At 37.3% G+C, this 25,722-nt stretch overlaps 3 long non-coding RNA genes across 4 annotated transcripts; 1 reads left to right on the top strand and 2 right to left on the bottom strand.

The window, feature by feature from the left end:
- Positions 1-17,661: 17,661 nt before the first annotated feature.
- Positions 17,662-19,657, bottom strand: LOC141395299 (uncharacterized). 2 transcript variants are annotated; one of them, XR_012410588.1, is made up of 5 exons: positions 19,517-19,657; positions 19,084-19,123; positions 18,327-18,789; positions 17,985-18,264; positions 17,662-17,885 (listed from the first exon to the last, which is right to left on the bottom strand). It is a non-coding gene; the product is annotated as an uncharacterized lncRNA (long non-coding RNA). The 2 variants fall into 2 exon arrangements; XR_012410589.1 differs by lacking the exon at positions 19,084-19,123.
- Positions 19,658-19,905: 248 nt separating this feature from the next.
- On the top strand, positions 19,906-22,126 carry LOC141395297 (uncharacterized). Its single transcript, XR_012410587.1, has 4 exons — positions 19,906-20,317; positions 20,494-20,644; positions 20,711-21,250; positions 21,501-22,126. It is a non-coding gene; the product is annotated as an uncharacterized lncRNA (long non-coding RNA).
- Positions 22,127-22,130: 4 nt separating this feature from the next.
- LOC141395296 (uncharacterized) lies at positions 22,131-23,250 on the bottom strand. Its single transcript, XR_012410586.1, has 5 exons — positions 23,203-23,250; positions 23,043-23,144; positions 22,582-22,982; positions 22,411-22,523; positions 22,131-22,341 (listed from the first exon to the last, which is right to left on the bottom strand). It is a non-coding gene; the product is annotated as an uncharacterized lncRNA (long non-coding RNA).
- Between the last annotated feature and the right edge of the window lie 2,472 nt (positions 23,251-25,722).

Genomic DNA, 25,722 nt, shown 5'->3' on the forward strand with positions numbered 1-25,722 from the left:
AATGTTCAATTTCAGTTTTTTGTAGAACAAAGTGTTCAATTTTCCGTTTTCCAACTGGAGGTCAGGACAGAGTATCGCCTCTGGAATCTTCCCTATACAAACCTCGTCCAAACTGAATACATGGAATTAAAGATAGAGTCCCAGAGAACATTTCCTCATACTAGGAATGTTCAATTTCAGTTTTTTTGTAGAACAAAGTTGTCGATTTTCCGTTTTCCGAGTGGAGGTCAGGACACAGTATCGCCTCTGGAATCTTCCCTATACAAACCTCGTCCAAACTGAATGCATGGAATTAAAGATAGAGTCCCAGAGAACATTTCCTCATACTAGGAATGTTCAATTTCAGTTTTTTGTATAACAAAGTTGTCGATTTTCCGTTTTCCAAGTGGAGGTCAGGACAGAGTATCGCCTCTGGAATCTTTCATATACAAACCTCGTCCAAACTGAATACATGGAATTAAAGATAGAGTCCCAGAGAACATTTCCTCATACTAGGAATGTTCAATTTCGGTTTTTTGTAGAACAACGTTGTCGATTTTCCGTTTTCCAACTGGAGGTCAGGACAGAAAATTGGCTGTGGAATCTTCCATATACAAACCTCGTCCAAACTGAATACATGGAATTAAAGAGAGAGTCCCAGAGAATATTTCCTTATACCAGGAATGTTAAATTTCAGTTTTTTGTAGAACAAAGTTGTCGATTTTCCGTTTTCCAAGTGGAGGTCAGGACAGAGTATCGCCTCTGGAATCTTCCCTATACAAACCTCGTCCAAACTGAATACATGGAATTATAGATAGAATCCCAGAGAACATTTCTTCATACTAGGAATGTTCAATTTCAGTTTGTTGTAGAACAAAGTTGTCAATTATCCGTTTTCCAACTGGAGGTCAGGACAGAGTATCGCCTCTGGAATCTTCCCTATACAAACCTCGTCCAAACTGAATACATGGAATTATAGATAGAATCCCAGAGAACATTTCTTCATACTAGGAATGTTCAATTTCAGTTTTTTGTAGAACAAAGTTGTCAATTTTCCGTTTTCCAACTGGAGGTCAGGACAGAGTATCGCCTCTGGAATCTTTCCTATACAAACCTCGTCCAAACTGAATACATGGAATTAAACACAGGGTCACAGAGAATATTTCCTCATACCAGGAATGTTAAATTTCAGTTTTTTGTAGAACAAAGTTGTCGATTTTCCGTTTTCCAAGTGGAGGTCAGGACAGAGTATCGCCTCTGGAATCTTCCCTATACAAACCTCGTCCAAACTGAATACATGGAATTATAGATAGAGTCCCAGAGAACATTTCTTCATACTAGGAATGTTCAATTTCAGTTTTTTTGTAGAACAAAGTTGTCAATTATCCGTTTTCCAACTGGAGGTCAGGACAGAGTATCGCCTCTGGAATCTTCCCTATACAAACCTCGTCCAAACTGAATGCATGGAATTAAACACAGAGTCACAGAGAATATTTCCTCATACCAGAAATGTTCAAATTCAGTTTTTTGTAGAACAAAGTTGTCGATTTTCCGTTTTCCAAGTGGAGGTCAGGACAAAGTATCGCCTCTGGAATCTTCCCTATACAAACCTCGTCCAAACTGAATACATGGGATTAAAGATAGAGTCCCAGAGAACATTTCCTCATACTAAGAATGTTCAATTTCATTTTTTTGTAGAACAACGTTGTCGATTTTCCGTTTTCCAACTGGAGGTCAGGACAGAGTATCGCCTCTGGAATCTTCCCTATACAAACCTCGAACAAACTGAATACATGGAATTAAAGAGAGGGTCACAGAGAATATTTTCTCATACCAGGAATGTTCAATTTCAGTTTTTTTGTAGAACAAAGTTGTCAATTTTCCGTTTTCCAACTGGAGGTCAGGACTGAAAATTGGCTGTGGAACCTTCCCTATACAAACCTCGTCCAAACTGAATGCATGGAATTAAAGATAGAGTCCCAGAGAACATTTCCTCATACTAGGAATGTTCAATTTCAGTTTTTTGTATAACAAAGTTGTCGATTTTCCGTTTTCCAAGTGGAGGTCAGGACAGAGTATCGCCTCTGGAATCTTTCATATACAAACCTCGTCCAATCTGAATACATGGAATTAAAGATAGAGTCCCAGAGAACATTTCCTCATACTAGGAATGTTCAATTTCGGTTTTTTGTAGAACAACGTTGTCGATTTTCCGTTTTCCAACTGGAGGTCAGGACAGAAAATTGGCTGTGGAATCTTCCATATACAAACCTCGTCCAAACTGAATACATGGAATTAAAGAGAGAGTCCTAGAGAATATTTCCTTATACCAGGAATGTTAAATTTCAGTTTTTTGTAGAACAAAGTTGTCGATTTTCCGTTTTCCAAGTGGAGGTCAGGACAGAGTATCGCCTCTGGAATCTTCCCTATACAAACCTCGTCCAAACTGAATACATGGAATTATAGATAGAATCCCAGAGAACATTTCTTCATACTAGGAATGTTCAATTTCAGTTTTTTGTAGAACAAAGTTGTCAATTATCCGTTTTCCAACTGGAGGTCAGGACAGAGTATCGCCTCTGGAATCTTCCCAATACAAACCTCGTCCAAACTGAATGCATGGAATTAAAGACAAGGTCCCAGAGAACATTTCCTCATACTAGGAATGTTCAATTTCAGTTTGTTGTAGAACAAAGTTGTCAATTTTCCGTTTTCCAACTGGAGGTCAGGACAGAGTATCGCCTCTGGAATCTTCCCTATACAAACCTCGTCCAAACTGAATGCATGGAATTAAAGATAGAGTCCCAGAGAACATTTCCTCATACTAGGAATGTTCAATTTCAGTTTGTTGTAGAACAAAGTTGTCAATTTTCCGTTTTCCAACTGGAGGTCAGGACAGAGTATCGCCTCTGGAATCTTCCCTATACAAACCTCGTCCAAACTGAATACATGGGTCACAGAGAATATTTCCTCATACCAGGAATGTTAAATTTCAGTTTTTTGTAGAACAAAGTTGTCGATTTTCCGTTTTCCAAGTGGAGGTCAGGACAGAGTATCGCCTCTGGAATCTTCCCTATACAAACCTCGTCCAAACTGAATACATGGAATTATAGATAGAGTCCCATAGAACATTTCTTCATACTAGGAATGTTCAATTTCAGTTTTTTGTAGAACAAAGTTGTCAATTATCCGTTTCAGGACAGAGTATCGCCTCTGGAATCTTCCCTATACAAACCTCGTCCAAACTGAATGCATGGAATTAAACACAGAGTCACAGAGAATATTTCCTCATACCAGAAATGTTCAATTTCAGTTTTTTGTAGAACAAAGTTGTCGATTTTCCGTTTTCCAAGTGGAGGTCAGGACAAAGTATCGCCTCTGGAATCTTCCCTATACAAACCTCGTCCAAACTGAATACATGGGATTAAAGATAGAGTCCCAGAGAACATTTCCTCATACTAAGAATGTTCAATTTCAGTTTTTTGTAGAACAACGTTGTCGATTTTCCGTTTTCCAACTGGAGGTCAGGACAGAGTATCGCCTCTGGAATCTTCCCTATACAAACCTCGTCCAAACTGAATGCATGGAATTAAAGATAGAGTCCCAGAGAACATTTCCTCATACTAGGAATGTTCAATTTCAGTTTTTTGTATAACAAAGTTGTCGATTTTCCGTTTTCCAAGTGGAGGTCAGGACAGAGTATCGCCTCTGGAATCTTTCATATACAAACCTCGTCCAAACTGAATACATGGAATTAAAGATAGAGTCCCAGAGAACATTTCCTCATACTAGGAATGTTCAATTTCGGTTTTTTGTAGAACAACGTTGTCGATTTTCCGTTTTCCAACTGGAGGTCAGGACAGAAAATTGGCTGTGGAATCTTCCATATACAAACCTCGTCCAAACTGAATACATGGAATTAAAGAGAGAGTCCCAGAGAATATTTCCTTATACCAGGAATGTTAAATTTCAGTTTTTTGTAGAACAAAGTTGTCGATTTTCCGTTTTCCAAGTGGAGGTCAGGACAGAGTATCGCCTCTGGAATCTTCCCTATACAAACCTCGTCCAAACTGAATACATGGAATTATAGATAGAATCCCAGAGAACATTTCTTCATACTAGGAATGTTCAATTTCAGTTTTTTGTAGAACAAAGTTGTCAATTATCCGTTTTCCAACTGGAGGTCAGGACAGAGTATCGCCTCTGGAATCTTCCCAATACAAACCTCGTCCAAACTGAATGCATGGAATTAAAGACAAGGTCCCAGAGAACATTTCCTCATACTAGGAATGTTCAATTTCAGTTTGTTGTAGAACAAAGTTGTCAATTTTCCGTTTTCCAAGTGGAGGTCAGGAGAGAGTATCGCCTCTGGAATCTTCCCTATACAAACCTCGTCCAAACTGAATGCATGGAATTAAAGATAGAGTCCCAGAGAACATTTCCTCATACTAGGAATGTTCAATTTCAGTTTGTTGTAGAACAAAGTTGTCAATTTTCCGTTTTCCAACTGGAGGTCAGGACAGAGTATCGCCTCTGGAATCTTCCCTATACAAACCTCGTCCAAACTGAATACATGGAATTAAACACAGGGTCACAGAGAATATTTCCTCATACCAGGAATGTTAAATTTCAGTTTTTTGTAGAACAAAGTTGTCGATTTTCCGTTTTCCAAGTGGAGGTCAGGACAGAGTATCGCCTCTGGAATCTTCCCTATACAAACCTCGTCCAAACTGAATACATGGAATTATAGATAGAGTCCCATAGAACATTTCTTCATACTAGGAATGTTCAATTTCAGTTTTTTGTAGAACAAAGTTGTCAATTATCCGTTTTCCAACTGGAGGTCAGGACAGAGTATCGCCTCTGGAATCTTCCCTATACAAACCTCGTCCAAACTGAATGCATGGAATTAAACACAGAGTCACAGAGAATATTTCCTCATACCAGAAATGTTCAAATTCAGTTTTTTGTAGAACAAAGTTGTCGATTTTCCGTTTTCCAAGTGGAGGTCAGGACAAAGTATCGCCTCTGGAATCTTCCCTATACAAACCTCGTCCAAACTGAATACATGGGATTAAAGATAGAGTCCCAGAGAACATTTCCTCATACTAAGAATGTTCAATTTCAGTTTTTTGTAGAACAACGTTGTCGATTTTCCGTTTTCCAACTGGAGGTCAGGACAGAGTATCGCCTCTGGAATCTTCCCTATACAAACCTCGAACAAACTGAATACATGGAATTAAAGAGAGGGTCACAGAGAATATTTTCTCATACCAGGAATGTTCAATTTCAGTTTTTTTGTAGAACAAAGTTGTCAATTTTCCGTTTTCCAACTGGAGGTCAGGACAGAAAATTGGCTGTGGAACCTTCCCTATACAAACCTCGTACAAACTGAATACATGGAATTAAAGATAGAGTCCCAGAGAACATTTCTTCATACTAGGAATGTTCAATTTCAGTTTTTTGTAGAACAAAGTTGTCGATTTTCCGTTTTCCAACCGGAGGTCAGGACAGAAAATTGGCTGTGGAATCTTTCCTATACAAACCTCGTCCAACCTGAATACATGGAATTAAAGATAGAGTCCCAGAGAACATTTCCTCATACTAGGAATGTTCAATTTCAGTTTTTTGTAGAACAAAGTGTTCAATTTTCCGTTTTCCAACTGGAGGTCAGGGCAGAGTATCGCCTCTGGAATCTTCCCTATACAAACCTCGTCCAAACTGAATACATGGAATTAAAGATAGAGTCCCAGAGAACATTTCCTCATACTAGGAATGTTCAATTTCAGTTTTTTTGTAGAACAAAGTTGTCGATTTTCCGTTTTCCGAGTGGAGGTCAGGACACAGTATCGCCTCTGGAATCTTCCCTATACAAACCTCGTCCAAACTGAATGCATGGAATTAAAGATAGAGTCCCAGAGAACATTTCCTCATACTAGGAATGTTCAATTTCAGTTTTTTGTATAACAAAGTTGTCGATTTTCCGTTTTCCAAGTGGAGGTCAGGACAGAGTATCGCCTCTGGAATCTTTCATATACAAACCTCGTCCAAACTGAATACATGGAATTAAAGATAGAGTCCCAGAGAACATTTCCTCATACTAGGAATGTTCAATTTCGGTTTTTTGTAGAACAACGTTGTCGATTTTCCGTTTTCCAACTGGAGGTCAGGACAGAAAATTGGCTGTGGAATCTTCCATATACAAACCTCGTCCAAACTGAATACATGGAATTAAAGAGAGAGTCCCAGAGAATATTTCCTTATACCAGGAATGTTAAATTTCAGTTTTTTGTAGAACAAAGTTGTCGATTTTCCGTTTTCCAAGTGGAGGTCAGGACAGAGTATCGCCTCTGGAATCTTCCCTATACAAACCTCGTCCAAACTGAATACATGGAATTATAGATAGAATCCCAGAGAACATTTCTTCATACTAGGAATGTTCAATTTCAGTTTTTTGTAGAACAAAGTTGTCAATTATCCGTTTTCCAACTGGAGGTCAGGACAGAGTATCGCCTCTGGAATCTTCCCAATACAAACCTCGTCCAAACTGAATGCATGGAATTAAAGATAGAGTCCCAGAGAACATTTCTTCATACTAGGAATGTTCAATTTCAGTTTTTTGTAGAACAAAGTTGTCGATTTTCTGTTTTCCAAGTGGAGGTCAGGAGAGAGTATCGCCTCTGGAATCTTCCCTATACAAACCTCGTCCAAACTGAATACATTGAATTAAACACAGGGTCACAGAGAATATTTCCTCATACCAGGAATGTTAAATTTCAGTTTTTTGTAGAACAAAGTTGTCGATTTTCCGTTTTCCAAGTGGAGGTCAGGACAGAGTATCGCCTCTGGAATCTTCCCTATACAAACCTCGTCCAAACTGAATACATGGAATTATAGATAGAGTCCCAGAGAACATTTCTTCATACTAGGAATGTTCAATTTCAGTTTTTTGTAGAACAAAGTTGTCAATTATCCGTTTTCCAACTGGAGGTCAGGACAGAGTATCGCCTCTGGAATCTTCCCTATACAAACCTCGTCCAAACTGAATGCATGGAATTAAACACAGGGTCACAGAGATTATTTCCTCATACCAGGAATGTTCAAATTCAGTTTTTTGTAGAACAAAGTTGTCGATTTTCCGTTTTCCAAGTGGAGGTCAGGACAAAGTATCGCCTCTGGAATCTTCCCTATACAAACCTCGTCGAAACTGAATACATGGGATTAAAGATAGAGTCCCAGAGAACATTTCCTCATACTAAGAATGTTCAATTTCAGTTTTTTGTAGAACAACGTTGTCGATTTTCCGTTTTCCAACTGGAGGTCAGGACAGAGTATCGCCTCTGGAATCTTCCCTATACAAACCTCGTCCAAACTGAATACATGGAATTAAAGAGAGGGTCACAGAGAATATTTTCTCATACCAGGAATGTTCAATTTCAGTTTTTTTTGTAGAACAAAGTTGTCAATTTTCCGTTTTCCAACTGGAGGTCAGGACAAAAAATTGGCTGTGGAATCTTCCATATACAAACCTCGTCCAAACTGAATACATGGAATTAAAGAGAGAGTCCCAGAGAATATTTCCTTATACCAGGAATGTTAAATTTCAGTTTTTTGTAGAACAAAGTTGTCGATTTTCCGTTTTCCAAGTGGAGGTCAGGACAGAGTATCGCCTCTGGAATCTTCCCTATACAAACCTCGTCCAAACTGAATACATGGAATTATAGATAGAATCCCAGAGAACATTTCTTCATACTAGGAATGTTCAATTTCAGTTTTTTGTAGAACAAAGTTGTCAATTATCCGTTTTCCAACTGGAGGTCAGGACAGAGTATCGCCTCTGGAATCTTCCCAATACAAACCTCGTCCAAACTGAATGCATGGAATTAAAGATAGAGTCCCAGAGAACATTTCCTCATACTAAGAATGTTCAATTTCAGTTTTTTGTAGAACAACGTTGTCGATTTTCCGTTTTCCAACTGGAGGTCAGGACAGAGTATCGCCTCTGGAATCTTCCCTATACAAACCTCGTCCAAACTGAATACATGGAATTAAAGAGAGGGTCACAGAGAACATTTCCTCATACTAGGAATGTTCAATTTCGGTTTTTTGTAGAACAACGTTGTCGATTTTCCGTTTTCCAACTGGAGGTCAGGACAGAAAATTGGCTGTGGAATCTTCCATATACAAACCTCGTCCAAACTGAATACATGGAATTAAAGAGAGAGTCCCAGAGAATATTTCCTTATACCAGGAATGTTAAATTTCAGTTTTTTGTAGAACAAAGTTGTCGATTTTCCGTTTTCCAAGTGGAGGTCAGGACAGAGTATCGCCTCTGGAATCTTCCCTATACAAACCTCGTCCAAACTGAATACATGGAATTATAGATAGAATCCCAGAGAACATTTCTTCATACTAGGAATGTTCAATTTCAGTTTTTTGTAGAACAAAGTTGTCAATTATCCGTTTTCCAACTGGAGGTCAGGACAGAGTATCGCCTCTGGAATCTTCCCAATACAAACCTCGTCGAAACTGAATACATGGGATTAAAGATAGAGTCCCAGAGAACATTTCCTCATACTAAGAATGTTCAATTTCAGTTTTTTGTAGAACAACGTTGTCGATTTTCCGTTTTCCAACTGGAGGTCAGGACAGAGTATCGCCTCTGGAATCTTCCCTATACAAACCTCGTCCAAACTGAATACATGGAATTAAAGAGAGGGTCACAGAGAACATTTCCTCATACTAGGAATGTTCAATTTCGGTTTTTTGTAGAACAACGTTGTCGATTTTCCGTTTTCCAACTGGAGGTCAGGACAGAAAATTGGCTGTGGAATCTTCCATATACAAACCTCGTCCAAACTGAATACATGGAATTAAAGAGAGAGTCCCAGAGAATATTTCCTTATACCAGGAATGTTAAATTTCAGTTTTTTGTAGAACAAAGTTGTCGATTTTCCGTTTTCCAAGTGGAGGTCAGGACAGAGTATCGCCTCTGGAATCTTCCCTATACAAACCTCGTCCAAACTGAATACATGGAATTATAGATAGAATCCCAGAGAACATTTCTTCATACTAGGAATGTTCAATTTCAGTTTTTTGTAGAACAAAGTTGTCAATTATCCGTTTTTCCAACTGGAGGTCAGGACAGAGTATCGCCTCTGGAATCTTCCCAATACAAACCTCGTCCAAACTGAATGCATGGAATTAAAGATAGAGTCCCAGAGAACATTTCTTCATACTAGGAATGTTCAATTTCAGTTTTTTGTAGAACAAAGTTGTCGATTTTCTGTTTTCCAAGTGGAGGTCAGGAGAGAGTATCGCCTCTGGAATCTTCCCTATACAAACCTCGTCCAAACTGAATACATGGAATTAAACACAGGGTCACAGAGAATATTTCCTCATACCAGGAATGTTAAATTTCAGTTTTTTGTAGAACAAAGTTGTCGATTTTCCGTTTTCCAAGTGGAGGTCAGGACAGAGTATCGCCTCTGGAATCTTCCCTATACAAACCTCGTCCAAACTGAATACATGGAATTATAGATAGAGTCCCAGAGAACATTTCTTCATACTAGGAATGTTCAATTTCAGTTTTTTGTAGAACAAAGTTGTCAATTATCCGTTTTCCAACTGGAGGTCAGGACAGAGTATCGCCTCTGGAATCTTCCCTATACAAACCTCGTCCAAACTGAATGCATGGAATTAAACACAGGGTCACAGAGATTATTTCCTCATACCAGGAATGTTCAAATTCAGTTTTTTGTAGAACAAAGTTGTCGATTTTCCGTTTTCCAAGTGGAGGTCAGGACAAAGTATCGCCTCTGGAATCTTCCCTATACAAACCTCGTCGAAACTGAATACATGGGATTAAAGATAGAGTCCCAGAGAGCATTTCCTCATACTAAGAATGTTCAATTTCAGTTTTTTGTAGAACAACGTTGTCGATTTTCCGTTTTCCAACTGGAGGTCAGGACAGAGTATCGCCTCTGGAATCTTCCCTATACAAACCTCGTCCAAACTGAATACATGGAATTAAAGATAGAGTCCCAGAGAACATTTCTTCATACTAGGAATGTTCAATTTCAGTTTTTTGTAGAACAAAGTTTTCAATTATCCGTTTTCCAACTGGAGGTCAGGACAGAGTATCGCCTCTGGAATCTTCCCTATACAAACCTCGTCCAAACTGAATGCATGGAATTAAAGATAGAGTCCCAGAGAACATTTCTTCATACTAGGAATGTTCAAATTCAGTTTTTTGTAGAACAAAGTTGTCGATTTTCCGTTTTCCAACTGGAGGTCAGGACAGAGTATCGCCTCTGGAATCTTCCCTATACAAACCTCGTCCAAACTGAATACATGGAATTAACGAGAGGGTCACAGAGAATATTTTCTCATACCAGGAATGTCCAATTTCAGTTTTTTTGTAGAACAAAGTTGTCGATTTTCCGTTTTCCAAGTGGAGGTCAGGACAGAGTATCGCCTCTGGAATCTTCCCTATACAAACCTCGTCCAAACTGAATACATGGAATTATAGATAGAATCCCAGAGAACATTTCTTCATACTAGGAATGTTCAATTTCAGTTTTTTGTAGAACAAAGTTTTCAATTATCCGTTTTCCAACTGGAGGTCAGGACAGAGTATCGCCTCTGGAATCTTCCCTATACAAACCTCGTCCAAACTGAATGCATGGAATTAAAGATAGAGTCCCAGAGAACATTTCTTCATACTAGGAATGTTCAATTTCAGTTTTTTGTAGAACAAAGTTGTCGATTTTCTGTTTTCCAAGTGGAGGTCAGGAGAGAGTATCGCCTCTGGAATCTTCCCTATACAAACCTCGTCCAAACTGAATGCATGGAATTAAAGATAGAGTCCCAGAGAACATTTCCTCATACTAGGAATGTTCAATTTCAGTTTGTTGTAGAACAAAGTTGTCAATTTTCCGTTTTCCAACTGGAGGTCAGGACAGAGTATCGCCTCTGGAATCTTCCCTATACAAACCTCGTCCAAACTGAATACATGGAATTAAACACAGGGTCACAGAGAATATTTCCTCATACCAGGAATGTTAAATTTCAGTTTTTTGTACAACAAAGTTGTCGATTTTCCGTTTTCCAAGTGGAGGTCAGGACAGAGTATCGCCTCTGGAATCTTCCCTATACAAACCTCGTCCAAACTGAATACATGGAATTATAGAAAGAGTCCCAGAGAATATTTCTTCATACTAGGAATGTTCAATTTCAGTTTTTTGTAGAACAAAGTTGTCAATTATCCGTTTTCCAACTGGAGGTCAGGACAGAGTATCGCCTCTGGAATCTTCCCTATACAAACCTCGTCCAAACTGAATACATGGGATTAAAGATAGAGTCCCAGAGAACATTTCCTCATACTAATAATGTTCAATTTCAGTTTTTTGTAGAACAACGTTGTCGATTTTCCGTTTTCCAACTGGAGGTCAGGACAGAGTATCGCCTCTGGAATCTTCCCTATACAAACCTCGTCCAAACTGAATACATGGAATTAAAGAGAGGGTCACAGAGAATATTTTCTCATACCAGGAATGTTCAATTTCAGTTTTTTTGTAGAACAAAGTTGTCAATTTTCCGTTTTCCAACTGGAGGTCAGGACAGAGTATCGCCTCTGGAATCTTCCCTATACAAACCTCGTCCAAACTGAATACATGGAATTAAACACAGGGTCACAGAGAATATTTCCTCATACCAGGAATGTTAAATTTCAGTTTTTTGTACAACAAAGTTGTCGATTTTCCGTTTTCCAAGTGGAGGTCAGGACAGAGTATCGCCTCTGGAATCTTCCCTATACAAACCTCGTCCAAACTGAATACATGGAATTATAGAAAGAGTCCCAGAGAACATTTCTTCATACTAGGAATGTTCAATTTCAGTTTTTTGTAGAACAAAGTTGTCAATTATCCGTTTTCCAACTGGAGGTCAGGACAGAGTATCGCCTCTGGAATCTTCCCTATACAAACCTCGTCCAAACTGAATACATGGGATTAAAGATAGAGTCCCAGAGAACATTTCCTCATACTAAGAATGTTCAATTTCAGTTTTTTGTAGAACAACGTTGTCGATTTTCCGTTTTCCAACTGGAGGTCAGGACAGAGTATCGCCTCTGGAATCTTCCCTATACAAACCTCGTCCAAACTGAATACATGGGATTAAAGATAGAGTCCCAGAGAACATTTCCTTATACTAAGAATGTTCAATTTCAGTTTTTTGTAGAACAAAGTTGTCAATTTTCCGTTTTCCAACTGGAGGTCAGGACAGAGTATCGCCTCTGGAATCTTCCCTATACAAACCTCGTCCAAACTGAATACATGGAATTAAACACAGAGTCACAGAGAATATTTCCTCATACCAGAAATGTTCAAATTCAGTTTTTTGTAGAACAAAGTTGTCGATTTTCCGTTTTCCAAGTGGAGGACAGGACAAAGTATCGCCTCTGGAATCTTCCCTATACAAACCTCGTCCAAACTGAATACATGGGATTAAAGATAGAGTCCCAGAGAACATTTCCTCATACTAAGAATGTTCAATTTCAGTTTTTTGTAGAACAACGTTGTCGATTTTCCGTTTTCCAACTGGAGGTCAGGACAGAGTATCGCCTCTGGAATCTTCCCTATACAAACCTCGTCCAAACTGAATACATGGAATTAAAGAGAGGGTCACAGAGAATATTTTCTCATACTAGGAATGTTCAATTTCAGTTTTTTTGTAGAACAAAGTTGTCAATTTTCCGTTTTCCAACTGGAGGTCAGGACAGAAAATTGGCTGTGGAATCTTTCCTATACAAACCTCGTCCAACCTGAATACATGGAATTAAAGATAGAGTCCCAGAGAACATTTCCTCATACTAGGAATGTTCAATTTCAGTTTTTTGTAGAACAAAGTGTTCAATTTTCCGTTTTCCAACTGGAGGTCAGGACAGAGTATCGCCTCTGGAATCTTCCCTATACAAACCTCGTCCAAACTGAATACATGGAATTAAAGATAGAGTCCCAGAGAACATTTCCTCATACTAGGAATGTTCAATTTCAGTTTTTTTGTAGAACAAAGTTGTCGATTTTCCGTTTTCCGAGTGGAGGTCAGGACACAATATCGCCTCTGGAATCTTCCCTATACAAACCTCGTCCAAACTGAATGCATGGAATTAAAGATAGAGTCCCAGAGAACATTTCCTCATACTAGGAATGTTCAATTTCAGTTTTTTGTATAACAAAGTTGTCGATTTTCCGTTTTCCAAGTGGAGTTCAGGACAGAGTATCGCCTCTGGAATCTTTCATATACAAACCTCGTCCAAACTGAATACATGGAATTAAAGATAGAGTCCCAGAGAACATTTCCTCATACTAGGAATGTTCAACTTCAGTTTGTTGTAGAACAAAGTTGTCAATTTTCCTTTTTCCAACTGGAGGTCAGGACAGAGTATCGCCTCTGGAATCTTCCCTATACAAACCTCGTCCAAACTGAATACATGGAATTAAACACAGGGTCACAGAAAATATTTCCTCATACCAGGAATGTTAAATTTCAGTTTTTTGTAGAACAAAGTTGTCGATTTTCCGTTTTCCAAGTGGAGGTCAGGACAGAGTATCGCCTCTGGAATCTTCCCTGTACAAACCTCGTCCAAACTGAATACATGGAATTATAGATAGAGTCCCAGAGAACATTTCTTCATACTAGGAATGTTCAATTTCAGTTTTTTGTATAACAAAGTTGTCGATTTCCCGTTTTCCAAGTGGAGGTCAGGACAGAGTATCGCCTCTGGAATCTTCCCTATACAAACCTCGTCCAAACTGAATACATGGAATTAAAGATAGAGTCCCAGAGAACATTTCCTCATACTAGGAATGTTCAACTTCAGTTTGTTGTAGAACAAAGTTGTCAATTTTCCGTTTTCCAACTGGAGGTCAGGACAGAGTATCGCCTCTGGAATCTTCCCTATACAAACCTCGTCCAAACTGAATACATGGAATTAAACACAGGGTCACTGAGAATATTTCCTCATACCAGGAATGTTAAATTTCAGTTTTTTGTAGAACAAAGTTGTCGATTTTCCGTTTTCCAAGTGGAGGTCAGGACAGAGTATCGCCTCTGGAATCTTCCCTGTACAAACCTCGTCCAAACTGAATACATGGAATTATAGATAGAGTCCCAGAGAACATTTCTTCATACTAGGAATGTTAAATTTCAGTTTTTTGTAGAACAAAGTTGTCGATTTTCCGTTTTCCAAGTGGAGGTCAGGACAGAGTATCGCCTCTGGAATCTTCCCAATACAAACCTCGTCCAAACTGAATGCATGGAATTAAAGATAGAGTCCCAGAGAACATTTCCTCATACTAGGAATGTTCAATTTCAGTTTTTTGTAGAACAAAGTTCTCGATTTTCTGTTTTCCAAGTGGAGGTCAGGAGAGAGTATCGCCTCTGGAATCTTCCCTATACAAACCTCGTCCAAACTGAATGCATGGAATTAAAGATAGAGTCCCAGAGAACATTTCCTCATACTAGGAATGTTCAACTTCAGTTTGTTGTAGAACAAAGTTGTCAATTTTCCGTTTTCCAACTGGAGGTCAGGACAGAGTATCGCCTCTGGAATCTTCCCTATACAAACCTCGTCCAAACTGAATACATGGAATTAAACACAGGGTCACAGAGAATATTTCCTCATACCAGGAATGTTAAATTTCAGTTTTTTGTAGAACAAAGTTGTCGATTTTCCGTTTTCCAAGTGGAGGTCAGGACAGAGTATCGCCTCTGGAATCTTCCCTGTGCAAACCTCGTCCAAACTGAATACATGGAATTATAGATAGAGTCCCAGAGAACATTTCTTCATACTAGGAATGTTCAATTTCAGTTTTTTGTAGAACAAAGTTGTCAATTATCCGTTTTCCAACTGGAGGTCAGGACAGAGTATCGCCTCTGGAATCTTCCCTATACAAACCTCGTCCAAACTGAATGCATGGAATTAAACACAGAGTCACAGAGAATATTTCCTCATACCAGAAATGTTCAAATTCAGTTTTTTGTAGAACAAAGTTGTCGATTTTCCGTTTTCCAAGTGGAGGTCAGGACAAAGTATCGCCTCTGGAATCTTCCCTATACAAACCTCGTCCAAACTGAATACATGGAATTAAAGATAGAGTCCCAGAGAACATTTCCTCATACTAAGAATGTTCAATTTCAGTTTTTTGTAGAACAAAGTTGTCGATTTTCCGTTTTCCAAGTGGAGGTCAGGACAGAGTATCGCCTCTGGTATCTTCCATATACAAACCTCGTCCAAACTGAATACATGGAATTAAAGATAGAGTCCCAGAGAACATTTCCTCATACTAGGAATGTTCAATCTCAGTTTTTTGTAGAACAAAGTTGTCAATTTTCCGTTTTCCAACTGGAGGTCAGGACAGAGTATCTCCTCTGGAATCTTCCCTATACAAACCTCGTCCAAACTGAATACATAGAATTAAAGATAGAGTCCCAGAGAACATTTCTTCATACTAGGAATGTTCAATTTCAGTTTTTTGTAGAACAAAGTGTTCAATTTTCCGTTTTCCAACTGGAGGTCAGGACAGAGTATCGCCTCTGGAATCTTCCCTATACAAACCTCGTCCAAACTGAATACATGGAATTAAAGATAGAGTCCCAGAGAACATTTCCTCATACTAGGAATGTTCAATTTCAGTTTTTTTGTAGAACAAAGTTGTCGATTTTCCGTTTTCCAACCGGAGGTCAGGACAGAAAATTGGCTGTGGAATCTTTCCTATACAAACCTCGTCCAACCTGAATACATGGAATTAAAGATAGAGTCCCAGAGAACATTTCCTCATACTAGGAATGTTCAATTTCAGTTTTTTGTAGAACAAAGTGTTCAATTTTCCGTTTTCCAACTGGAGGTCAGGACAGAGTATCGCCTCTGGAATCTTCCCTATACAAACCTCATCCAAACTGAATACATGGAATTAAAGATAGAGTCCCAGAGAACATTTCCTCATACTAGGAATGTTCAATTTCAGTTTTTTTGTAGAACAAAGTTGTCGATTTTCCGTTTTCCGAGTGGAGGTCAGGACAGAGTATCGCCTCTGGAATCTTCCCTATACAAACCTCGCCCAAACTGAATGCATGAAATTAAAGATAGAGTCCCAGAGAACATTTCCTCATACTAGGAATGTTCAATTTCAGTTTTTTGTATAACAAAGTTGTCGATTTTCCGTTTTCCAAGTGGAGGTCAGGACAGAGTATCGCCTCTGGAATCTTTCATATACAAACCTCGTCCAAACTGAATACATGGAATTAAAGATAGAGTCCCAGAGAACATTTCCTCATACTAGGAATGTTCAATTTCAGTTTTTTTGTAGAACAAAGTTGTCGATTTTCCGTTTTCCAAGTGGAGGTCAGGACAGAGTATCGCCTCTGGAATCTTCCCTATAGAAACCTCGTCCAAACTGAATGCATGGAATTAAAGATAGAGTCCCAGAGAACATTTCATCATATTAGGAATGTTCAATTTCAGTTTTTTGTAGAACAAAGTTGTCCATTTTCCGTTTTCCAACTGGAGGTCAGGACAGAGTATCGCCTCTGGAATCTTCCCTATACAAACCTCGTCCAAACTGAATACATGGAATTAAAGATAGAGTCCCAGAGAACATTTCCTCATACTAGGAATGTTCAATCTCAGTTTTTTGTAGAACAACGTTGTCGATTTTCCGTTTTCCAACTGGAGGTCAGGACAGAAAATTGGCTGTGGAATCTTCCCTATACAAACCTCGTCCAAACTGAATACATGGAATTAAAGACAGAGTCCCAGAGAACATTTCTTTATACTAGAAATGTTCAATTTCAGTTTTTTGTAGAACAATGTTGTCGATTTTCCGTTTTCCAACTGGAGGTCAGGACAGAAAATTGGCTGTGGAATCTTCCCTATACAAATCTCGTCCAAACTGAGTACATTGAATTAAAGATAGAGTCCCAGAGAACATTTCCTCATACTAGGAATGTTCAATTTCAGTTTTTTGTAGAACAAAGTTGTCAATTTTCCGTTTTCCAACTGGAGGTCAGGACAGAAAATTGCCTGTGGAATCTTCCCTATACAAACCTCGTCCAAACTGAATACATGGAATTAAAGATAGAGTCCCAGAGAACATTTCCTCATACTAGGAATGTTCAATTTCAGTTTTTTTGTAGAACAAATTTGTCAATTTTCCGTTTTCCAACTGGAGGTCAGGACAGAGTATCGCCTCTGGAATCTTCCCTATACAAACCTCGTCCAAACTGAATACAGAGTCACAGAGAATATTTCCTCATACCAGGAATGTTCAATTTCAGTTTTTTGTAGAAAAAAGTTGTCGATTTTCCCTTTTCCAAGTGGAGGTCAGGACAGAGTATCGCCTCTGGAATCTTCCCTATACAAACCTCGTCCAAACTGAATACATTTCCTCATACTAGGAATGTTCAATTTCAGTTTTTTGTAGAACAAAGTTGTCAATTTTCCGTTTTCCAACTGGAGGTCAGGACAGGGTATCGCCTCTGGAATCTTCCCTATATAAACCTTGTCCAAACTGAATACATGACATTAAAGATAGAGTCCCAGAGAACATTTCCTCATACTAGGAATGTTCAATTTCAGTTTTTGGAAATGTGAATATACAATTGAATGCATTAAGGCTTCCATTTCATCATCACGGGTATTGGCACGATTAACATAATAATATGATAATTGATCAGACTTTTAATTTTTCATAATATAGAAAACATCCTCCAAACTTATAAAATTAACATATTGATCATATATCAACACAACCGGCCTGCAATACACTGACAGCTAAATCATAAAGGCCATTTTGAAAATCTTCTGGGCATGGGCATACAGAAGTAGATAGCCGGCACCGGAACATCTAATATGGAATCACGATCAGAATGTATTTATCTCAAATAAAAAGGGGAATGAGAATATTTAAAATGCATTCGTTGTTGTTAATATTGGAGTTACTTACACATGCAGCGCAACACCCAACTCTCTTAGTTCCTTTATTGAAATTATGGGAGAAATAATATCCTGACCCACACGATCATAAATGAAGATTTTCCATACCGGCTCAGCAACCAACACCTTAGGGTACTGTGCATGTGTATTAGATAAAAGTCCTGCGTAGAACTCGGTGCATCCCACAAAACTGGGTGCGTTTTTGCAACACAATACCAACACATACATAGCTCATTGATTTTTTTATGTAAACATTTTTTGTTGGAATATTGAAACGGTACAATAAGACACTGAAACGAATGGTAAATATGTTATTGATCTCTCTCTCTCTCTCCAACAGCTATATACATACATAGATAGATAATGTATATCATAGATGAACAAGATGAGCACTCTTCGTGTTCATAGTTGTTGTAGATCAGAATGCGGAGTTGTTGTAGCAACGCAAATAGTATGTTCTTTCGTGTATTATTTCAGTTATCAGGTTCTGGTTCCTCTGAGTCCAGACTCAAGAATTCTGCAACTTGAACTGGTTGCGTCCATAGGGAATCAGGGGACAGGTGAGTGTGATTAGCTGGGCAGCTAAACAAATGCAGCCTATGGTGTGGTCCCAATTCACATGCTGGGAATGTGTTGGGTATCGTGGCGTCAATTCGGGACAAATACGAATTGAGGGGGGTGCATCGTCCGGATTTTAACTGGGCTAAAACCACTCGTCTTTGCCTTGGCCGCTGGCGTTCTTGTGCTGCGATGGATGGGGGTGGTCTCCAATAACGGGATTCACACTGTATCTTCTTCTACTGCGTAGTGCTAACCTTTTCAGATGTAGATAGATTGAGAAGAGAATACATGTTAATTAACGTTAAATAATTGTTATTTTTTATTTAACCCTCCGTTGGATACCTGGCTCTGGCCGGGCCTTTTCTATAATATTCAAAAGCGTCTGGTCAGACCCAGGAGCCCAACGGAGGGTTAACTAATATTCTAAAAAAGAACAAATAAACAATGATAACAACATATAATAAGAAAACAATATCAACAACATATTATAACAATTAATTATTAATTATTTAAACAATAACATATACACAAAGAATTTTGATTAATACCCAAAAAATTAAGCTCTTCAAAACTTCGTTTATAATTATCCTGTCAAAATAAAAAAGAAAACACAAAAACAATATTAATCTCACCAATAATTCCATGAAATTCATAATATTCCTAATCCATAGAACAATAATGTTGAACCAATATGGAAATTCATTTAATTCCAATTCCATAAGTTCAACAGCTCTTTGTTCTATTTTTGATTGGGTTTTGCGAAAAATTTGCCAAAGAATTGCTGAAAGTTTTTTTCCTCCACACCAGAGGCATGTTGCAATTGTTGCAATTATCAAAATCAGCAATATTTTTGCAATCCGAAAGGCAAAGATTCCGATTCGCCCAAGCAAAAACAGAAATCTATAAATACATATGTATACATATACAAATGTTAACATTTATTTAAAAACGTTAATATTTGCAAATTCACATCATACTTACCCGTAGCTAGTTCTTGCACTATTTCCTAATTCATCGCTATTGGTATTTTGCGTTTCCGGCATTGTTTTGTATTGATTTTCTAGTTTGTTTTTCTTGAAAAAATATATTCCTTCTGGTTTGTTTGTTATTTTTTCTGTAACTATTATTTTGATATTTTGTTATGACAATTTGTCATAGACTATAAAAAGTAGGGATTTCAATGTTGAAATTTAATATTGGTTAATTTGTAAAATTGCATAAAATTGGAGAAATATTTATTAATTTGAACTGGCAATCAGCGGAAAAACGTGTCGCGTAAAGTGAGAACATGTGATTGTGCTAAATATGTGCCTTTTATCATTTCAATTGTAAAATGTGTCGTTGTTGCAATCCCTATTGTTCGAATGATTGTCATACAATTTTCAAAATGATTAGATTGACAATTGTTTTGATTGAAAATTGAATATTTCATCATTTTGGCAGATATCGGATAAATTGTAGATGGACCATCCGTGAAAGTGAATGGACAGATGCGTTAAATTTTCGGATCTTTATACATGTGTATATAATTGAGTATGATATTGGCAAAAAACTTCTTGTCAAAATTTTTAATTGAAATTCACAAAAACGCGACGCGGTACAATAAACAATATGCTGAGCAAGATCTATTAATCATTCATGATGCTGAGATTAAGATTGTACACGGAGAAACGAGTCAATGAGCTACATACATACACATATGTATATGTGTTGTGTTGTCAAATGTCATACAATTTTATTGGATGCGCCTAGTTCTATATTCATCATCCCATCTAATTTAAGGTAAATACATGCATGTCCATATCGTTCTGCTAACAGGGCATTCATGTGGAACTTTGTGGAAAGTGGTATCAAAGAAACTTCTATTGCATTGAGCTTTTATCAATGATCTATGTATGTGTTGGTATTGTGTTTCAAAAACGCATCCATTTTTGTGGGATGCACCGATTTCTACGCAGGACTTTTATCTAATACACATGCACAGTACACTAAGGTGTTGGTTGCTGAGCCGGTATGGGAAATCTTCATTTATGATCGTGTGGGTCAGGATATTATTTCTCCAATAATTTCAATAAAGGAACTAAGAGAGTTGGGTGTTGCGCTGGATGTGTAAGTAACTCCAATATTAACAACAACGAATGCATTTTAAATATTCTCATTCCCCTTTTATTTCAGATAAATACATTTTGATCGTGACTCCATATCCGATGTTCCGGTGCCGACTATCTACTTCTGTATGCCCATGCCCAGAAGATTTTCAAAATGGCCTTTATGATTTAGCTGTCAGTGCATTGCAGGCCGGTTGTGTTGATATATAATCAATATGTTAATTTCATCAGTTTGGAGGATGTTTTCCATATTCTGAAAAATTAAAAGTCTGATCAATTATCATATTATTAAATCAATCGTGGCAATATCCGTGATGATGAAATGGAAGCCTTAATGGATTCAATTGTAGATTAACTTTTTTCGTTTTTGTAACATTGGGAAATGTAGCAATGGATGCTCGTTTCAATCTCTTTCACATGGATGCTACTCAGGCTGGTGGTGTATTTAGTTTTCAACGTCCAACTGCTGTCACTTGATCGTAATATGGATATGGCCACACGTTACATCATACATGGCCATATCAAGCTTTGGTGCATGATCTCTTGGAGTTGGGTATGAGTTTGTTCTATGTTGAGGATGATGAACCAACTGGAGGAGCAACTGAAGGTGAGTATATAAATATGTATTAGAAGCTCTTGGTAGCCTCTTTGGTAGAAAAGACTGATTGGTCTTCTATTAGACTTTATGATAGTAAATGAATATTATTTGGTTTTCTGATGGAATACCATTAGATCGTCTTATATAAAAGACCACTAGGTCTTTTTATAAAGAAGACCATTAGGTTTTTTTATCAAGTATTCGCATAGAAAATAATAGATTTTTTTGTGAAAATTTTTCTATCTCGCCCTTTTCTCAGGTACCCGTTAAAAGCGAAAACCCTGCGATTTGGATCCCAACGACCCAAAAGACCTTGTTCCACAACAATTCCTAAAAAGTTTGCTATTTTTCACAGAATCTTCCTGTAACCAATATCACAGAACAAGTTATGGAATGCCGTAATAATCCCGAAACCGATGATTACCTTTATTTAGATCCGAAACTATTAAAGGGGGTGATGTCATGCCCAAAAATCGTGGACCCTTCCAGGATGCTGTAGTTTTTGTGTTGGATGGTGGCAATTATATTGAATACCAAAAAGTCTTGTGGATTTTATACGACAGAAACAAACCGCCAATGTTCTTAAACGTATTGTCTGTGGTTCATCAACGCTAACAAATGCTCAAAAATTCCTAAAAGAACTGTCTGCCTTGGGTCGTGCAATTCAAGGTCCTGTTTTATATTAGGATCGTCCGATCAGCTAAGGTTATATTCATTTTTAAATGCTGTTGAGCAGCAGTGTTCGATTGGATATATCACACACAAACCGATAATGGGCAATATTTATACGACATAAATAAAAAAATACCGAAACAATAAGGAAACTTTCTTCTCCTTGTTTTTAATTTAGACATTTAAATAAAAAATCGTTATTTATAAAATCTTTATGTTTGGGTTTTTGTTATTCTTTCCATCTCTATTTTCATTGTATAAATCATTGTTTTCATCTTTATCATATTCCATTAAATTGAACCTTCCCTTGTAGAGGATCCTTTCCAAAGTTAATTTTGTGCTTCTTTTATTTTTGTATATAGTTTGTGAAATGCAGGTAGCACATCCCAACTATAGAGACAAACAGAAGAATCATCCGGTATGTATTCCTATTGTTTTAAAGATGCAATTGAAGATATATTTAGTAGCCATATTAACGAAAGTTTTAGGAAACTTACAATATACCACAGATTTTTATCCATTATGGCCTTCACCATTTTCTCTTTCCACTCATTGGACTGGGCTTTTATGCACATGTCATCAATTCCAAACACAGAAGGCAATTTGTGGGCTTCAAAAAACAAGACAAAGTTCAAACAAGACTTTCCATCAATAACATCAATTACCACCTTAGCAGTTTGATTCTTTCTGACACTTTCCATTCCTGATTTGTTGTCTATGAGGGGTTTTTGGTTATTGTTGGCATTCTGTTTGTCTATTTTAGTAGCAGCTATTCGCTCATCAACTGTTTTGTTGTACTTTTTGCTCGAAGATGTTTCGCCTTCTTAGACAGGAAACATTGGGGGTTATCATGAATGAAATTTCCCCTTGAGTTTCGTCTTTCCGCCGTTGCAACTTAAGGGAGAAAGTAAAAAATTCACGGGGAATTGCCGTTCAGGATAACCCACATTGCCTGTCTCCGAATCAAACATATCCTCTGTTATATAGTATCCAATTAACTTTATATATGGCGCGAAAATTTTACAGTTTCCTTTTCATTGAAATATGCCTTTGCTGTGATACTAGTGTACTGTAAGGATATGTAAGATTAAAAAACAATGGATATACAAAATTCTTATCCATTACCAACCTCAAATCCTCTTTCGGACATATCTTGCAGTACATTTTCATAGCCATATTTTTTTGTTCTTCACTTCTTGCACTTCAAAAAGTCGAGATTCTTCTTGATACACTAAATTAATAAAAGATATAAGTATTTATCCTAATATTTTCCAATAATCTCCGCTTACCTTTGTTTCATGTTGATGTTTTTGTTGATATGTTTCTTCTTACCAAATATTCTTTCAATTGTGAATTAGTCGATTGTCGAGTAATCGATTCCTCGATTTTTTGATTTTAAGGATCTAAAAATCGAAATCGACTTTTGACTGGAACAGTATTACGATTCTGTAACTTTTTTGAATAACGAACCGACATCGGTAGTTAACAAAAATATTCGGTTGAGTTAACGAATGTGCTATTCTGTAACTTCATGTTAACGATTGTAGAAATCGTTAGCACATACCGACGAATATCGATGGAAAGGCAAATTGTCAAATATTATATCTTGATATTTATTAATGTATTTTTGAATTAAAAATAATATTTCTATGCAAATACATGCATAAAACGCGTACGGGAGGAAAAAAGTCAGCTTTTTGAAGAAATGCGTTAACACAACTTCAACTTCTAAAACGTCAAGTGTGTATATTTGTACTTCTAGGAGGCAAAAAAATCTCATTGATTTTAGTGGTTTTATTCCAGGTAATGAATAAACTTGTCATTCGCATCCAAGTAATAGCTCGGCAAGGCAATATATGTTTGGAGTGGGCAGGACAGTGTAATCAGAATCATTGGTCAAAAGGTCACTTTGAAGGAAATTGTTTTATTATGCATGTACAAATCAACACATTTTTAACACCGCAATGAAACGAGGAGTTAATTTTGCCATATGAATATTGCCTTTTGAAATTTGAAATGACTTAAGGCCTACAATGAAGTACGTGGGTCCACGTTACCGTCATTTGAGTTTATATATATTCACATATTCAATTCACGCCCACATCAAATGGAATTTCTCATAGCGAAGAGTATGAAAAGTCCGGAAATCTGAAAATATACGCCATTTTTAGCATTCTGATTATTAGTGATGCTGAGTTTAAATCTATAATATTACCACAGAATAAAGTAGGTTATAGGAATAGTATACACGTTTTGGCCTCGTAGAAAGATAGTGTTAAGGGCATTGGTATAGGTGTTATATAACAGTACCACACTAGAATTCTTTTGAAGCTATAGCTAACGTTTTTCATATTTAATAATAAGGATAGGGTAGCATGTGGCAGCTTCGCCACTTTTGCGCCTTTGCCAGTGCCGATTTAATTGATGCTACATGAAGATCATCCAAGAGAAAGTTATGAGTTAATCGAGGATCTACAACTTTCTCTTTGATGATCTTTATGCAGCTTCAATAAAATCGGCGCTGGCGAAAGCACAACAGTGGCGAAGCTGCCCCATGTTATTCTACATAGTTAACCCTTATGCTAATGCCTTAAGAAGATGTTTCTCAATAAGGCGGAATTTCCCAGCTAAAAATTTTGGAAGTTGTGCAATTGGAGCTATGATTTCACAACATCTTTGGATGTAGTCCAACAGAGTTATGAAAAATGCACTCCATTCGATACATTTTATAAGCAGTTGCTGTAGTAGTAGTAGTATTTTTTATTGTTGCAAATTCATAGTACATGTTTGTTTAATATTAAAGCAATATATATGAACAAGGTTAAATAAAAAATAAGTTTTAATATTTCTTATGAGACACTGACCTATGGTCGTCTGCCTACTATACATTAATGTATTATTAACATGCTGTTAAGCTAGAAATTAAATTCCATTAATAATTGATTTCTATATTCTACACAAATTCGTAAGTAATTTGCTAACTGGCTCCAATGTACAATATATCCGTTCAATACGTTTATTAAATCCCCTTGATTTAAAAAGGGAGTTCCAAAGATTCTAATTCTGAATTCTTTCAAAGCTGGACAACGTCCTAGAAAATGCTGAAGATTCTCAATTTCCAGCGTATTGCATAGCGAGCATAAGGGATTTCTATTTGGATCGAATTTGTTTAGGTTGAGTTTTATCATGTCGCTTCTGGCTTTAAATATCCACATTTGATCTTGTGTTGTGGTTTGAGATGTTATGTATAATCTGCCTACTGCTGGATCCAATTTTGAATAAAAACGGTCTGTCAGCCTCGCCATGTTAGTAGCGGTGCTCCAGTATTTTAGTTGCAATGTTTGTATGAGGTGATCTTTCCTTCCAATTAATTGACTTTTCGTATTGTTTAGAAATACGGGATCTATGTTGTTCTGTACTAGTAGATCATTAAGATCTTTAGCCCAATATATCTGTTTTTGTATTATTTTGTTTCCTAGTTTATGCGGTAATCGATTACTTGGATAATCAAATAGGACACGAATTACGTAATCAAGATGAGTTTTTAGGGCTGTGATATGGCTCTGTTCCACGCATGTTTCTAATCTAAGTATGTAAGACGGTGTGAAGCTTGGCAATTTAAGAATTTTCTTCAGAAAATATACTTCTAGTTTATCAGTCTCATCAAAATATGAAAATCCCCATATTTGTGCACCATATTGCTGTATAGCTCTGCATACTGTTAAAAACAACTTCCATTTTGATGCCATTGATATGCTACTTTTGCTTAGAAAACTTTTCCACGTAGAGTTGATACTTGTTTTAGATGC

This window comes from Musca autumnalis, unplaced genomic scaffold, assembly GCF_047663935.1.
Source record: "Musca autumnalis isolate F117 unplaced genomic scaffold, ASM4766393v1 scaffold_2, whole genome shotgun sequence".
NCBI classification, from domain to species: Eukaryota; Metazoa; Arthropoda; class Insecta; order Diptera; family Muscidae; genus Musca; species Musca autumnalis.